The sequence below is a fragment of the Carcharodon carcharias genome, chromosome 1 (assembly GCF_017639515.1).
Source record: "Carcharodon carcharias isolate sCarCar2 chromosome 1, sCarCar2.pri, whole genome shotgun sequence".
Lineage (NCBI taxonomy): Eukaryota > Metazoa > Chordata > Chondrichthyes > Lamniformes > Lamnidae > Carcharodon > Carcharodon carcharias.
Genome location: NC_054467.1, coordinates 59,911,045 through 59,928,257, shown reverse-complemented (window position 1 = coordinate 59,928,257; position 17,213 = coordinate 59,911,045). Strand labels below are relative to the sequence as shown.

The 17,213-nt window shown below is 48.0% G+C and overlaps 1 protein-coding gene across 1 annotated transcript in view; it reads left to right on the top strand.

Annotated features, from left to right (window-relative positions):
• LOC121280220 overlaps positions 1-3,509 on the top strand; it is a 365,957-nt gene extending 362,448 nt beyond the window's left edge. The window contains exon 7 of the mRNA XM_041191985.1: positions 2,784-3,509. The gene's annotated coding sequence lies outside the window, so the exon portion shown is untranslated. The remainder of the gene's footprint in view (positions 1-2,783) is intronic.
• Positions 3,510-17,213: the final 13,704 nt, after the last annotated feature.

Sequence of the window (17,213 nt, the reverse complement as noted above, 5' to 3'; positions counted from 1 at the left end):
AAGATGGAAAAGGGAATTTAGAGAAGCAAATCAAAAAGAACTGAGGCGGACTGAACTGCTTTTCCATCAGTTGTCATTTACAATCACGATAGATAAAATATTAGTTCTTAATCTTTGATAGATAAAGAAAGAAAGAAAGGGAGGAAGGAATTGGATTTATTTAATGTCTTTTTAAATCTTAGGACATTCCAAAGCTTTTTATAGCCAATGACATACAGTTGCTGAAGTGTAGTCATTGTTGTAATGTAGGAAACCTGGCAGCTAATGGGCAGAATCTTTGGTTGGACAAGCGGGGCCAGGGCCCACTTGCTGAGGCGTAAAACGATGCAGGGAGACATCGGGTGTGTGTCCCGACGTCACCCCACATCATTTAGATTTTCAATACGGCAGCTGCGCGCCCGCCAAACTGTCTAAGGCCTATTAAGGCTTGTTAAAAGCGAATTAACGTCATTAAATGAGCTGCCTGTCCAACCTTAAGGTTGACGGGCAGGCAAAGAGCCAAGGAGACCTTCACATTTTTCATGGAACCTCATTCACAGGTTTTCAACTCTTACAAACATTTTTATTAAAAATAATGCACATGTCCCAGCTCATGTGAGAGTTTATTTAATGTTTTAACATGTAAACTAATCTCCCTGAGGTACCTCTGTGCTTCCGGGCGGGCCTTAACTGGCCCACGTAAAATGGCGATACCCAGCTAACCAGAGGAGCTGGTTAGATGCGTACCCGCCTGTGCCCGCTCCCGTCCAGCCCGCCAGACAGGCAGAAAATTCTGCCCACTGTCTGCACAGCAAGCTCCCACAAGCTGCAATGTAAGATTGACCAATCTATTTGCTTTTGAATAGCAGTTCTAGGTCTGACCTGATCAAACTGTACCTTCAGCAAGGCTTCCAATTTTTATTTTGAGATTTAATTTGAAATTTAAGTTAGTAAGCATACTGAAATGATTTGAAATCAACAATAGGTCAACTTGACAGAGAGATGAAAACCCAACTGCATTTTTCTGCAGGTGTCTGTTTCTTTGCTGTAAGTTCCGTTGTGTGGGGTGGTGTGTGGAGTGAAACAGGCCATCAGAGGTCAATGTCTGAGAAAGGTCCATTTAAGAAGAAGGATATTTAGTGTGGGACAGGCCTGGAAGGTCACAGCATTTTAAAGATCCCCCCTTGGTGACTGCTCATAAATATATCTGTTGCTGACACAAAAGAAGCAATTGCAATAACACAGTTCACTAATGTCATAGGTCCCAGTCCTAGGTCTCACATCTGGGGTGACATTAAGGTTAGGTGGGAAGGCATAGTTTCCAGTGTGCTTATTCAGGAACTAGTTAGATGGCAAGTACTTTGGTGGTATCCCTTATACTTGAAAGGAAGGCGGACCACTGATCATTTTTACCACATGCTAAGCAGAAAAACTTTTGATCTAAACTGTAACCTATTTTCGTGGTAAAGGCAGTCGTGTCTTTTAATAGTTCACCTCACATTGAATGTCCCTACAGAGCCTCAGACTATGCACCTCCATGTTCTTTCCTCTTTGCGTCTTCCTCTTTCATTCAGCGACAACTGTCTTCATTTTTGAATAAACGCTGCAGCCATTCTACACATACTAAACATTAATCTCAGCACTTTAATTCACTCACACCAGTAAGGCCTGTCAGGATGTTAGCCAATCTCTGAGAGATGTTAATGTTGTATATTATGACCTCATTCTCCATCTTGACATGCAGAATTCTATATTTCATCACAGGATGTGTATAATTTATTAAAATGTTGTAGGTGATGATGACATGTTTATTTTTTTAAAATCCTGAGGCACAGTTGCCATGGCGTGTCAGGTTTCGTTTGATGCCGTCTGTTTTTGCAAGCCACTATTTTACATGCATAATGTTTCCTTTGTTTTTGTCTTGAGGTGGTTAGGATTTCCAATTAAGCCAGGGGTGTTGAAGTGTCTATGACCTTGTGACGGAGCAGTCACCTTGTTTTCTTTCTTTTTTAAAAAGCTGTTGCTTATTTAAAAAAAAAATTCCCTGGTGATTGGGTGCCGTGTCAACCTTGGAACATTTGCTTACCCCACACTGTAAAGTCTTTAAAAGAGGCATTGCGAATAATTTTAAAATGTGACTTTAATGAAAGTGGAGCTTGGGGGGTCCAGCCAGACAGATATACCAGAGTTCAGACATGTATGAAATGCACATTTCCCACAGTTCATGTGTTGGGAACTTAATTTTATTGTCGTTGGTCCATTGACAGCTTTGTTACTTTAAAGCCATTTTGATTAAAATGACCTTGCTTCCCTCCCAGTGCCTTTCACCGCGATTTGAGCAGCCTTCAAGCCTCCCAGCCCATAGGCCTGGTAAAATGCAACTCACATTTTGTTTTCTCGGTGGGGATACCATCGATGGGAGAGTGGAGAGGTGACCCCGCTTCAGCAATCTGCGAGACCCAGGGCTCCATTTAGCACCAGCTGAGCAACTTTCACTCATTTGACTTGTAAAAATTTGAGTTGAGCAAGCAGTTGAAATACTCAGCAGTGAAGCAAACATAAAGTTGTGCAGGATATTGACGAGACACTTAACCAAGGCTTTGACTATCCCTGTAAGTTAGTTCACTGATCAACGCAATATTTCATTACCAGGCAAAGCATTCCTTTGTATAGCCCAGTTGAAATCCATATCTGTCTGCTGTTTTCTAAAGCCTCAGAGCTTACGGCACTTTGTACTAACCGGATTATTTTTGTCATTGTGTTATCACTAATTTTTTTCCTTCTTTTTTTCCCTTAATTCTCAGGAAGCTGTGCATCTGATTGAGACCTGAAGAAGTTTGTCATCAAATCCCATAATGTTATGTAAAGTCAGATCCCACTCTTATTTGGTCAAACAGGAAAACGACTTAATCGCACTTGAGCCCAATTCCTGTGCCCCGCTGAAAAGTTAGGATTAGTTGAATCTCTTTTTGATAGATCGTGCCATGAAAATGGAAGATTGACTTTGCACTCACTGTGACTGGTCTGAAATAACAAAGGTTTCTTTCCATGCACGGAGGAATTGTTTAAGATTTGAAATTTGTTGTACTCCCCCTTTTATCGAGTAATTAAACCAAATAATTTATCATAACTTTGTGCAGATTTTTGATGATTTCACAGCCAGCACAGCAAGCGTAGATGGCCAAGTGAAAGATCAATTAGGGGCAAAGCTTGGGAATTTTCTGCATTTTTGGGAGGGTCTAATTGTTATGGTGTTTGTGTCACTTCAGCTTGAAGTAACATTCATCCATGCATACAGGAGTCTTGCTTCAACAACAAAAAATATTTGTCAAAATAAATATTTTCATAACATTTCTTGTTTATTCTGAAGGTGAAAGTTATGATGCTTGATATACTATATGCGCTTTCATTGTTTTTTTAATGCCTTGAGGTGTTGTATATGATTCTTATCCCACTGTGTATGGAATGTTTTAAAATGTTTATGTCAAAAGCAGATGCACAATAAAAATACATTTGACTTTTCTTAGTAATTAATCTGTGCTTGCATTGAATTTGTTTTTGAGTGTACAGAGCAGAAATCAATACCTGACAGATTCATTGAAAGAAAGGCTCAGAATTTGCATATCACGGTATGCCCCATCAGTTAGACTTGTTCCCTCACCCTTCATCTCAAATCTATTTTTTGACCCATAAGTTGCTGGAATTCACAATTCATTGCGTATATATCTTACTTACCACAGGCTGCTGGACAATTTACACATTAATAATGGTAAGAATATTAAACTTGCTGTTATTATTTAGCTAAGTCTTGGCCAACATTTTACTGTATTGTGTTGAGGCTGCAGGACCGATCCCTTCCCTACCAGAAACCTTTGACAGAATTCTGCACACAACAATGTTAACTTGCACGCATTTGAAAAATTCTGTGTCCAAAAGCAATTTTTAAGTGATCAATTTAAATCTGAAAGTAATCAAATGAAGGAACTGACCTGAAAGCACATCAATTGCGAACATTTTTTTTCTTGCAACCATAGCAACCGCATCAACTGCAAACTGCAGTTGTTCACCTGACATCATTGGTGTTAAACCCTCGTGGATCAGTGATCGGCTAGCTCCAAAGTGTGCTCAGAACTAATGCTGGCCTGTTAAACGCTCACAGATAGAATGTTGTTGGAAATTAAATAAGACCCACATGCAGCCTGTACTTGGGAATTTGTCCCTGTCATGTGCATGTACCAGCAATTAATATTGGCCACCCTGGTAGTCCATTCCCAATTAGTATCATGATGTATAGACATATAGTTAGACGGAATATAGATATTAGATGGAATTTTTATGGAATTAGGATCCTATACTTTAGAGTTGAATAAATGGTTACAATTTGTTACCAGGCAGAACGGGGGTAAAAACTTTTTTACCCATTTACACACAGACACACACACACGCACACAGACGTACACACAGGTTGAGCTCTGAATTTAAAGCCAGCTGGAGTATTTCTGTGTTTAGAATTAAAACAGAATTTTAAAAAGCCTTTTTCAGACAGAGGAATCAGATCTGGACCAGTCTCAAAGCTAGTGGGGCACCTCACCCCCCACCTACACCCAACCCCCCAACCAATTCTCCGATGCCCAACCCCACCAAACCCCCTATCCAATCCACAGCCCCAACCTAGCCACCAACCCCTACCCACCACACCTACACCCAACCCCCCTCTACACCCAACCCCCCTCTACACCCAACCTTCTCTAGCATCCCAAGACCCCACCACCCACCCCTTCTAAACCCCATCCGGCCCAAGCCCCCACCCCTGTACCGCACAAACACCCAAAACCCACCACCCACTACTCCCGGCCACCTCATGCCAACCCCATCCTACTCTACCCCACCGCCTACCCCCTCTAAATCCCACCCACTCCAAGCCCCCACCCCTATACCGCACAAACACCTAAAACCCACTACCCACAAAACCCGCCACCCACTACTCCTGACCACTTCACGCCAACCCCGTCCTACTCTACCCCAATGCCCCAGCCCCCCACCCCCTTAAATCTCCCAGCCCCCCACCCCCTCTACATTCCCCACCAACTCTACAACCCCCCCAACCCCTCTACACCACTCAGCACCCCATCCTCGCTACACCCCCACAGTCCCCATCCACCCCCTCTACAACCACCCCACAGCCCCACCTCCTCTACAACATCCCCAGCCCTCAACCTGCTCCACAACACCCCACCTATCTTTGGCAGCAACATCCTCCACACCCATCCCTGAAGGAATTCCCAATTCCTCCCCTCTTTCTCCTGCTGGTGAAGGCATCTGGAAGGGGAGGGGCAAGGCCAGAAGTGATCTCAGAGGTCGTAGAGCAGAGTCTCAGTGCTTTATGGCATCAAATTTAAACTCAGTTGGGAGGTAGAAGGGGAGGGAGGAGTGCGAGCAGAAGAGGGTGGGAGAAAGAGAGGGAGAAGCAGGGTGAGAGAGGGGAGAGGGAGAGGGAGAGAGCAGAGAGAGAGCAATGAAGTTGTAGAGAGAGGGAGGGAGGGATAGAGAGAGAGTGGAAGGGAAGAAGGGGTACAGAAAGAGAGAGAGAGAAAGGGTGGGGTAAAGAGAGAGAGAAAGAGAGGGAGGGCGGAGTGGAGAAAGAGAGGGAGGGAGGGGTAAAGAGAAAGAGGGAGGGAGGGGAAAGGACAGCCTGAAGCAGTGAGGGGGAGAATCAGAGGGAGGGGTAGAGAGAGGAAGGGAGAAGGAGTAGAGAGAGGGAGGGAGAGAGGGAGGGAAGCAATTAGGAGAGCAAAGAGGGCATATGAGAAAGCTCTGGCTGGTAAAATTAGGGAAAATCCCAAGATATCCTATAAGTATATCAATGGGAAGAGGATAACCAGGGAAAGAGTAGGGCCCATTAGGGACCAAGGGAGCATTCTATGCGTGGAGCCAGAGGACATCGGTAGAGTGTTGAACAAATACTTCACATCCGTCTTCACCCAAGAGAATGAGGATGAAAGTATCAAACTCAGGGAGAGAGATTGTGAGGTTCTTGAGCAAGTTGATATAAGGAGTGACAAGGTATTGGAGGTGTTGGCAGGTTTAAAAGTGGATAAATCTCCAGGTCCAGATGATTTGTGTCCCAGACTGCTGAGGGAGGCAAGGGAGGAGATCGCAGGGGCTCTGACCCAAATTTTAAATTCCTCTCTGGCCACGGGGGAAGTGCCAGAGGACTGGAGAACAGCTAATGTGGTTCCGCTATTTAAGAAGGGTTGTAGAGATAAGCCAAGGAACTACAGGCCAGTGAGTCTCACGTCAGTGGTAGGGAAACTATTGGAGAAATTTCTGAAGGAGAGAATCTATCTCCACTTGGAGAGGCAAGGTTTGATCAGGGATAGTCAGCATGGCTTTGTCAGAGGGAGTCAGGCCTAAGAAATTTGATTGCATTTTTTGAGGAGGTGACCAGGTGTGTAGATGAGGGTAGTGCAGTTGATGTAGTTTATATAGATTTCAGCAAAGCCTTTGAAAAAGTCCTACATGGGAGACTTATAAAGAAGGCAAATGCACATGGGATACAGGATAATTTGATAAGGTGGATTCAAAATTGGCTTAGTTGTATGAGACAGAGGGTGATGACAGAAGAATGCTTTACTGACTGGAAGCCAGAGTCCAGTGGCGTACCGCAGGGATCTGTGCTCGGTCCCCTATTATTCATCATTTATATAAACGACACAGATGACGATGTGGGGAGTAGGATTAGCAAGTTTGCGGATGACACAAAGATTGGCCGGGTGGTTAACAGTGAGATTGAGTGTCTTTGGCTACAGGAAGATATAGACTGGATAGTCAAATGGGTAGATAAGTGGCAGATGGAATTTAACCCTGAAAAGTTTGCGGTGATACACTTTGGGAGGAGTAATTTGACAAGGAAGTATTCAATGAACGGCATGACACTAGGAAGTTCTGAGGAACAAAGGGACCTTGGCGTGTGTGTCCATAGATCTCTGAAGGTAGAGGGGCACGTTGGTGGGGTGGTGAAAAAGGCATATGGGGCACTTGCCTTTATCAGTCAAGGCATGAATTACAAAAGTAGGGAGGTCATGTTGGAGTTGTATAGAACCTTGGTGAGGCCACAGCTGGAGTTCTGTGTGCAGTTCTGGTCACCACATTATAGGAAGGATGTGATTGCACAGGAGGGGGTGCAGAGGAGATTCACCAGGATGTTGCCTGAGATGAAACATTTAAGTTATGAAGAGAGGTTGGATAGACTTGGGTTGTTTTCGTTGGAGCAGAGAAGACTGAGGGCCGATCTGACCAAGATGTACAAGATTATGAGAGGCATGGACAGGGTGGATAAGGAGCAGCTGTTCCCCTTAGTTGAAGGGTTAGTCACGAGGGGACATAAGTTCAAGGTGAGGGGCAAGCAATTTAGGGGGGGATGTGAGGAAAAGCTTTTTTATCCGGAGGGTGGTGACGGTGTGGAATGCGCTGCCTGGGAGGGTGGTTGAGGCGGGTTGCCTCACATCCTTTAAAAAGTACCTGGATGAGTACTTGGCACGTCATAACATTCAAGGCTATGGGCCAAGTGCTAATAAATGTGATTAGGTAGGTAGGTCAGGTGTTTCTCACGTGTCGGTGCAGACTCGATGGGCCGAAGAGCCTCTTCTGTGTGATTCTATGATTCTATGAGGGGTAGAGAGAGAGGGAGGGGAAGACAGATGGAAGAGGGGGGTGAGAGAGAGATGGAAGGGCAAAGAGGGAGCAAGGAGGGGTAGAGAGAGAGAGGGAGGGCTGGAGAGGTGTAGAGCGAAGGAGGGGGTAGAGAGAGAGGGAGAGAGGGGTAGAGAGAGAGGGAGGGAGGGTTAGAGGGAGCAGGAGGGAGTAGTCGGGTAAGGGAGCGTGGGGTTGAGAGAGGGAGGTGGGTTCATTGAGAGGGAGGGAGAGAGGGAGGGAGGGATGGAGAGAGGAAGTAGTAGAGAGAAGGAGGAGGAGAGGTAGAGAGAAAGAGGGGTGGAGAGAGAGAGGGGTAGAGAGAGAGGGAGGGTGGGAGCAATAGAGAGGCAGTACAAAGGAGGGGGAGGCAGAGGGGGGGAGAGAGAGGAATGGAGGGAGGAGAGGTAGAGAGAGGGAGAGGGAGGGAAGGAGGGAGAGGTAGAGAGGGAGGGACTGAGAGAGAGAGATGGGGGAGGGATAGAGAGAGAGAGAGAGTGAGAGAGAGGGAAGGAGGGAGAGGTAGAGAATGAGAGAGAGACAGATGGGGAGGGATAGAGAGAGAGAGAGTGAGAGAAAGGGAGGGATAGAGAGAGGGGGAGGGGGGTAGAGAGAGAGAGACAGGGAGGGAGGGGTAGAGAAATGGAGGGAGGGAGGGTTAGAGAGAGGGAAGGATAGAGAGAGGAAGGGAGAAGGAGTACAGAGAGGGGGACGGGGTAGAGAAAGAGGGGAGGGAGGGAGCAACAGAGAGGGGGTAGGAGGGACGGGGAGACAGAGGGAGGAAGGGGGAGAGAGAAAAGGGTGGAGGGGTAAAGAGGGAAGGAGAAGGGATAGAGAGAGAGGGGGAGGGAGGGGTAGAGTGAGAGATAGGGAGAGATGGAGGGTCAGAGGAGTAGAGAGGGAGGGAGGTGTAGAGAGAGGGAGGGGGTAGAGAGAGGGAAAGAGAGGCATATAGAGAGAGAGACAGAGAGAGTGAGGGAAGGATAGAGAGAGAGGGAGGGGTGTGGAGGAGGCATGGGAGGGAGGGGATAGAGAGGAGGGGTAGAGAGGGAGGAGGGAAAGATGGGTTGAGAGGGAGGGAGGGATAGTGAGAGGGGTAGCGAGAGAGGGAGGGAAGGAGGGGTAGAGATGGAAGTGGTAGGAAGCGGCAGAGAGCGAGAGGGAGGGGGAAAGGGAGGGAGGGTGAGGGACATAAGTGAAGTGTATAGAGGGAGGGAGGGGTTCAAAGGGAGGGAGGGATAGTGAGAGGGAGGGGGTAGAGAGAAGGAGGGAGGGGTAGAGAGGGGGGAGGGAATGATGGGTTGAGAGGGAGGGAAGGATAGTAAGAGAGAGAGGGGTAGCGAGAGAGGGAGGAAAGGAGGGGTAGAGAGGGAAGTGGTAGGAAGCGGCAGACAGTGAGAGGGAGGGGGAGAGGGAGGGAGGGTGAGGGACATAAGTGAGGTGTACAGAGGGGGGGAGGGGTTCAAAGGGAGGGAGGGATAGTGAGAGGGAGGGAGGGTGGTAGAGGAGGGAGGATTAGAGGGAGGAGTAGATAGAGGGAGGGAGGGGTAGAGAGAGGGAGAGAGGCATAGAGAGGGAGGGCAGGGTAGAGAGAGAGGGGGCCAGGGGTAGAGAAAGGGATGAAGGGATGGGTAGCGAGAGGGAGAGGGAGGGGTAGAGAGAGAGAGAGAGAGGGAAGTGTAGAGAGAGAGAGAAGGAAGGGTGAGGAGTGTGGCGGAGGCATGGAAGGGAGTGGGTAGAGAGAACGAGGGAGGGTAGAGGGGGGAGGGAATGATGGGTTGAGAGGGAGGGAGGCATAGTGAAAGAGGGGAATAGTGAGAGAGGGAGGGAAGGAGGGGAAGAGATGGAAGTGGTAGGAAGAGGCAGAGAGCGAGAGGGAGGGGTAGAGGGAGAGGGAGGGAGGGTGAGGGCCATAAGTGAGGTGTATAGAGGGAGGGAGGGATTGTGAGGGAGGGAGGGATAGAGGAGGGAGGGGTAGAGGGAGGGGTAGAGAGAGGGAGGGAGGGGTAGAGAGAGAGGGAGAGAGGCGTAGAGAGGGAGGGCAGGGTAGTGAGGGGGCCAGAGGTAGAGAGAGGGATGAAAGGATGGGTACCAAGAGAGAAGGGGAGGGAGGTACACTGAGATAGAGGGAGGGTAGAGAGACAGAGGGAGGGGTAGAGAGGGAGGGAGGGGTATAGAGAGAGAGAGAGAGGGAGGGATATAAAGAGAAAGAGGGAGAGGGTGGGCAGAGTAGAGAGAGATGGGGGAGGGCTAGAGAGAGAGAAAAAGGGAGGGAGGGGTAGGAAGAGGGAGGGGGTAGGGAGAGGGAGGGCAAGGCAGAGAGAGGGAGGAAGCGGTATAGAGGGAGAGAGGGAGAGAGAGAGGGAGGGAAGGAGGTGTAGAGAGGGGGAGGGAGGCCTAGAAAGAAAGAGAGGGAGAGAGACATAGAGAGAGTGAGAAGAGATGGAGTGGTGAAGAGGGAGTGGGAGGGAGGGAGGGAGGGGGTAGGGAGAGAGAAGGAGAGAGGGATAGAGACTGAGAGAGAATGAGGGATAAAAAGAGAGGGAGGTAAGGAGGAGTAGAGATTGAAGTGGTAGGAAGCGGCAGAGAGCGAGAGGGAGGGGTAGAGGGAGAGGGAGGGATAGAGAGAGGGAGGGTGGTAGAGGAGAGAGGCGTAGAGGGAGGGGTAGAGAGAGGGAGAGAGGGGTAGCCACAGAGGGAGGGAGGGCTAGAGAGAGTAAGAGAGGCATAGAGAGGGAGGGCAGGGTAGAGAGAGAGGGGGCCAGGGGTAGAGAGAGGGATGAAGGGATGGGTAGCAAGAGAGAGAGGGAGGGTAGAGAGAGAGAGGGAGGGGTAGAGAGGGAGAGAGAGAGGGAGGGATATAAAGAGAAGGAGGGAGAGGGCAGGAAGGGTAGAGAGAGAGAGAGATAGAGAGGCAGGGAGGGCTAGAGAGAGAGAAAAAGGGAGGGAGGGGTAGGAAGAGGGAGGGGGGTAGGGAGAGGGAGGGAGGGGCACAGAGAAGGAGAAAGGGATATAGAGGGAAGAGAGAGAGAGAGGGAGGGAGATATAGAGAGAGTGAGAAGAGATGGAGGGGTGAAGAGGGAGCGGGAGGGAGGAGTAGGGAGAGAGAAGGAGAGGGGTAGAGATCGAGAGAGAGGGAGTGGTAGATAGAGAGGGAGGTGTAGACAGAGAGAGAAGGGGTAAGGGGTAGAGAGAGGAGGGCAGAGGGGTAGAGAGAGTGAGGGAGGGGTAGAGAGGGAGGGAGGGGTAATGAGGGAGGGAGGAGTAGAATGAGAGAGGAGAGGGAGAGGGGTAGAAAGTGGGAGTGTGGGGCAGGGAGGGAGAGAGGGTGAGAGAGAGTAAGGCAGAGGTGTAGGGAGGGACAGAGGGGTAGTTAGAGAGGGAGGCATAGAGAGATTGGGAGGAATGAGGGGTAGTAAGAGAAGGAAGGGTAGAGAGGCAGGGTGTAGGTGGTAGAGAGAGAGAGAGAGGGGTTGTGAGAGAGAGAGGGCGGGGTAGTGAGAGAGTGAGGGAGGGATTGACACAGATGGAGGGGTATATAGAGAGGGGGAGGGTGAGAACTGGAGGGAGGAGTACTGAGACACAGGCTGGGTAGAGAGAGACAGGGAGTGGTAGAGAGAGAGGGAGTGGTAGAGAGAGAGAGAGACAGAGAGAGGGAAGGGTAGAGAGAGAGTGGGGGGGTTAGAGAGAGAGAAGGGGAGGGAAGGGTAGAGAGAGAGAGAGGGAGGGAGCGGTAGGGAGAGGCAAGGAGGGGTAGAGAGAGAGAGACAGAGGGAGGGAGGTGTGGAAAGAGAAGGGAGGCATAGAGAGAGTGAGAAGGGACAGAGGTATAGAGAGGGAGAGGGAGGGAGGGATAGATAGAGAGGGAGTTGTAGACAGAGAGAGGGGTAAGGGGTAGAGCGAGGGAGGGCAGAGGGGTAGAGAGAGAGGGAGGGGTGGAGAGAGAGGGAGTGAGAGGTAGAGAGAGAGAGAGGGAAGGGTAGAGAGAGAGCGAAGGAGGGAGCGGTAGAGAGAGACAGGGAGGGGTAGAGAGAGAAAGGGAGGATATTTTGAGGGAGAGAAGGGAGAGGGGCAGAAGGCAGGCGGAGGGAGGGGTAGAGAAAAGGAGGGATGGGTAGAGAATGGGTGGGAGGGGTAGAGTGAGGGAGCTAGGGGTAGTGAGAGGGAGGGACAGGTAGTGAGAGAGGGAGTAGGGAGAAGGCGAGGTGGTGGTGGAATGAGAGGGGAGAGGTGGAGGGAGGAGTAGAGAGACAGAGAGAGTGAGGAATAGGTACAGAGAGAGATAGAGAGAGGAGGGAGGAATAGAGAGAGAGATGAATGGGTAAATATAGAGGAAGGTAGGTCACATTGCCTACCAGCTCCTGGACCATGATGAATAGGTACTCAAGAACAGCAGCCAAGTAGTCAGGGGCTGTTAGGAAGGGAGTTCCAAGATTTTGACTCTACGACAGTGAAGGAACGCTGAGTTAGGATGGTGTGTGACTTGGAGAAGAGCTTGCATGTGCTGGTGTTTCCACGTATCTGCTGCCCTTGTCCTTCAAGGTGATAGAGGTCCTGTGTTTGGAGGGTGCTGTCATAGAGCCTTGGTGAGTTGCTAGCTTTTTATTTCATTATATACTTTTACATTTAATTCCATTGCACTGTTACTTCTCAATGATGCCACACTTACTTGGTTACTTACATTGTTGACTATTTCTTTACTGCCCCCACCCCTGGCAAAGCATCCCTTGTTTCTCCCCAGAGTTGTGAAGGCTTATATTCCCTTGAATTCCCAAGTGCTTCCAATTACTAATGATTGCCTCCGAACACAGAGGATCACCTCCACAACTTGGACAAGCCGTGATGGCTTTTGAGTGTTTTTGAGTACTTTTGATGAATCCTGTAGGGTAGGATTGTTTTCCAGCACTTCAATACTCATTTCAAATTACACCATTTGAAGTCAGATCAGCAAGTGATTGCTTATGAACTTTTATAAATGCTGAATCGATGTCAGATTTTTCAAGTAGGGTTTTGGGCTTTGTGCTTATCTGAAATGGGAATCACTAGTCCCATTGGTTCTTTTTTGTGTTACCACAAATATAGACATATATGGGTCCAATATTAACTAATTCAAAACCCATTCACATTCAGCGACTTAAAATAGTGCCTCTAGATTGGGCCTGTTGCCAGGAGTTCATTCAACTAGGGAGAGGTGGTGGGAAATCTGGCTAAAGGAAACGTGGCCAATTCAAGTGAAGTGACCCCTGTGGCAACATTAAATTATTGGTGGACATAACAATCATCTGACTTGCAAGTCCTTTTAGGAAAGAATCTAGAGGTGGCATTCGAACAGGCTTTGGATATACACAACAGACACTGCCACTAAGGAGAAGCACCTGGATATCTGTAATAACCGACATGTTGATCATACATTGGGGATAAGGTATTGTTATACATAACTCTGAAAAAATTGTTGAAATTTTCTTCTGATAGTGTATTATGAGCTAAAAGCAGATTGAAGAATAGGCATCCATGATAGCTGAGTTAATAGAACAGAAATCATTGGTCCTTGTGTTATTAGCTATATGCACTTTTAATGAGAACTATTATTGCATTGTACAGGTGAGGCACTTCACTGAAAGCTTTGTCCATGAGAGTTTTGCTATCATATGAAGGATATCTTCATCTCATTCTCAGAGTCCTGATCTGTCATTGGGTGTGAGTGGACCTCCTGTAAACAATTCATAGCTGTGTGTCCATGGATTGCCAAGATGTGTAACATGGAAGGTATAATAATGAGTTTGCAGACCCTGGTGGAGCTGCACTGTAGTACATCTGCCCAGCTGTAAGAAGCACTGCTTCAAGATGCTTAGGATATTATTCCTGATATAGCATAATACTCGTAATGTCAGGGTTCATTTAGCGCACCTGGCTGTTACAATGGCGTCATGAGAGCACAGCCATTGAGACCTTCCAGTCTGGTTCTTCCTTAAAATAATCCAGACACAAAGGATTTCTTCAAATAAAGGAATCTTGGCCTAAAAGGGAGGTGGGCATTCACCTGCATTCCCCTAGGTCAGAAGTTTATCAGAAGGTAAGTAGGCCTGTTGCAGGGACCAAAAGCAGGACCCGATCCCACATGTGTGCACAGCAGCTAGGGCGCAGCATTTACAAGCACCAGTTAAGGAGCTGCCGCCTGGACTACTGTACAATTGAGGATGGCAGCCCCTCACCCAAAGCCACTGGCCCTCAGCTGCATCACCAATATGGGTGGCCAATGTGAGGCTGCAGGAAGGAGAGGGCTCCTATATGCTTAGGTGCCCTCGAAGGTAGGGTGTTTTTGCTTTTACCATTCTTGAACCAGGCGGGCAGGCACTGGTGATCAGGGAGGATGGGATCAGTGCTCCTCCCAACGGCAGTGGCGTAGACATAGGATGCCATTGTTGCTGCGAGGTGGGGGAGGGGGTTGTAGGTGCTCTTCTTTGGAGCAACCATAAAGGAGGGTCCCATCCCCCACGCCTGGGGACCCGTTGGAAGTCTGCCAGGGGTTACCTCACAGCCGCCCCACACTGCAGCAACTCCTCCCCAAGCTGGTAAAATGCCGACGGGGGGAAAGTGGACAATAATAGGCAAGTTAATTAGTTGCCCAGCAGTCAGCCGCATCACTGAAGTTCCCACTGCTGATAACATCCTGTAGTGACAAGAAGGCGTCTGGTACCCCTCTCTTCCACCGCCATTTAACAAGGCTTCCTGCATCTCCGACTAGCTCCAGAGGGCTGGTAAAACCCAGCTGTTATATTTTTATATATAAAGAGTGAGGAACTAATTGTAATGTGAATATAATCCCGGGGTCAACATTTCACTGCAGTCATGTGCCGTGTAACAATGCATCAGTCTATTCAGTGTAAAAACAGAATTACCTGGAAAAACTCAGCAGGTCTGGCAGCATCGGACGTTTCGAGTCCTCATGACCTTTCAGCAGAACAGTTCTGCTGAAGGGTCATGAGGACTCGAAATGTCAACTCTTTTCTTCTCTGCCGATGCTGCCAGACCTGCTGAGTTTTTCCAGGTAATTCTATTTTTGTTTTGGATTTCCAGCATTTGCAGTTTTTTGTTTTTAGTCTATTCAGTATAGCAGCCACATGGAGAGCAGGAAGAATAACACTCAATAAAGTGCTAGCATTTTGAGTCAAAAGTGTGATTATTTCTACCTTTTATGGGACCCAGAAGGCAAAACATGCTGTTAGATGTGTGAGAATAAAAACTCAAACGTTTTAAACAAATTTAATGCTGAATTAGCTTGATCTAGGACATGAGTTCTTTCATTCCTATTGTCAGAACACAAAGCAATCCTACAAGAGCTGATGAAAGAATATGTTGAGTACCGGTGGTGAGAGTCACATTCAAAAGAGCAGTATGCAAGGAAACAAGTCTGTCTTGCTACAAAAAAAAACCTGTCGTTATGCAATGTTTCTACAAAAGGACTGGGAGAAACCCTGGTACAAGAGGGAAAACAATATTATTCACTTCCAAAGCTCTAACATCAGCTGAAACCAGATATGCCAACATAGAAAGAGAGATTTTAGCAGTCGTGTACGCATGTGAGAAATTCCATGCATATATCTGTGGGAGAAAGTTCATAGGGAGAGTGATCATCGTCCACTAGAGCAGATCTACGAGAAAAATCTGTGTAGAACACCAGGAGGACTGCAGAGATTACTCCTAGGGTTTCAGAGTTATGACTTCATTCTGAAATACAAGCTAGGACAAGAAATGATACTGGCAGATCTGCTACCTCAGCAGTCACCACAGGAGAAACACAAGATAGAAGATCTAGGTATAAAGATTCATCCCCTCGAGAATGTAACACCACCAAAACTGAGTCAAATTAGAGAGGAGACCAATAAAGGTGAGGATATGTTCTCTCAGTAAATGATGCAGGCAGGGAAGGCCTGACAGGATACAGCAAATGCTGCCAGCAATACAGCAGCGCTGGTTTATCAGAGATGACATCTCACTGGAAGATGATGTTCTGCTAGGTGGATCCAGAATAAATAGACCAAAATAATGCAGGAATAAGTTCTCCAAACAATCCATGAAGGCCACATGGGAATGGAGAAGTGTAAGCTCAGAGGCAGATCAGCTGTGTCCTGGATAGGCATATACAAAACCATTGAAAGAATGGTGTATATACGAAACGTATTCCAGAAATACATAGCAGAAAGAGGAGATGATAGCTGCTGAAAAAAACAGCCTTTTTTAATTCATTTTACAGGATGTGGGCTTTGTTGGCCAGGCCAGCATTTATTGCCCATCCCTAATGGCCCTTGAGAAGGTGGTGGTGAGCTGCCTTCTTGAACTGCTGCCATCCATGTGGTGTAGGTACACCCACAGTGCTGGTAGGAAGGGAGTTCCAGGATTTTCACCCAGCGACAGTGAAGGAACAACAATATATTTCCACGACAGGATGGCGTGTGGTTTGGAGGGGAACTTTGAGGTGGTGGTGTTCCCCTGTATCTGCTGCCTTTGGCTTTCAAGATGGTAGTGGCCGTGGGTTTGGACAGTGCTGTCTAAAGACGCTTGGTGAGTTCCTGCAGTGCATCTTGTAGATGGTACACACTGCTGCCATTGTTCATCAATGGTGGAGGGAGTGAGTATTTGTGGATGTGGTGTCCATCAAGCGGGCTGCTTTTGTCCTGGTGGTGTCAGGCTTCTTGAGTTTTGTTGGAGCTGCACTCATGCAGGCAAGTTGAGAGTATTCCATCTTACTCCTGACTTGTGCCTTGCAGATGGTGGACAGGCTTTGGGGAGTCAGGAGGTGAGTTACTCGCTGCAGGATTCCGAGCCTCTGACCTGATCTTGTAGCCGCAATATTTATATTGCTAGTCTAGTTCAGTTTCTGGTCCATGGTAACCCCCAGGATGTTGATAGTGGGGAATTCAGTGATGGTAATGCCATTGAATGTCAAGGGGCGATGGTTAGATTCTCTCTTGTTGGAGATGGTCATTGCCTGGCACTTGTGTGGTGTGGATGTTACTTGCCACTTGTCAGCCCAAGCCTGGATACTGTCCAGGTCTTGCTGCATTTGGACATGGCCTGCTTCAGTATTTGAGGAGCAGTGAATGGGGCTGAACGTTGTGCAATCATCAGCAAACATCCCTTGTTCTGACCTTACGATGGAAGGAAGGTCATTGAAGAAGCAGCTGAAGATGGCTGGGCACAGGGCTCTACCCTGAGGAATTCCTGCAGTGATGTCCTGGAACTGAGATGATTGACCTCCAACAACCACAGCCATCTTCCTTTATGTTAGGTATGACTCCAAGCAGTGGAGAGTTTTCCCCATGATTCCCATTGACTCCAGTTTTGCTAGGGCTCCTAGCTGCCATACTTAGTCAAGGGCAGTCACTCTCAGCTCACTTCTGGAGTTTAGCTCTTTTGTCCATGTTTGAAACAACTCTGTAATGAGGTCAGGAGCTGAGGAACTGAGTGTCAGTAAGCAAGTTATTGCTAAGCAGGTGCTGCTTGATAGCACTGGTGATGACCCCGTCCATTACTTTACTGAT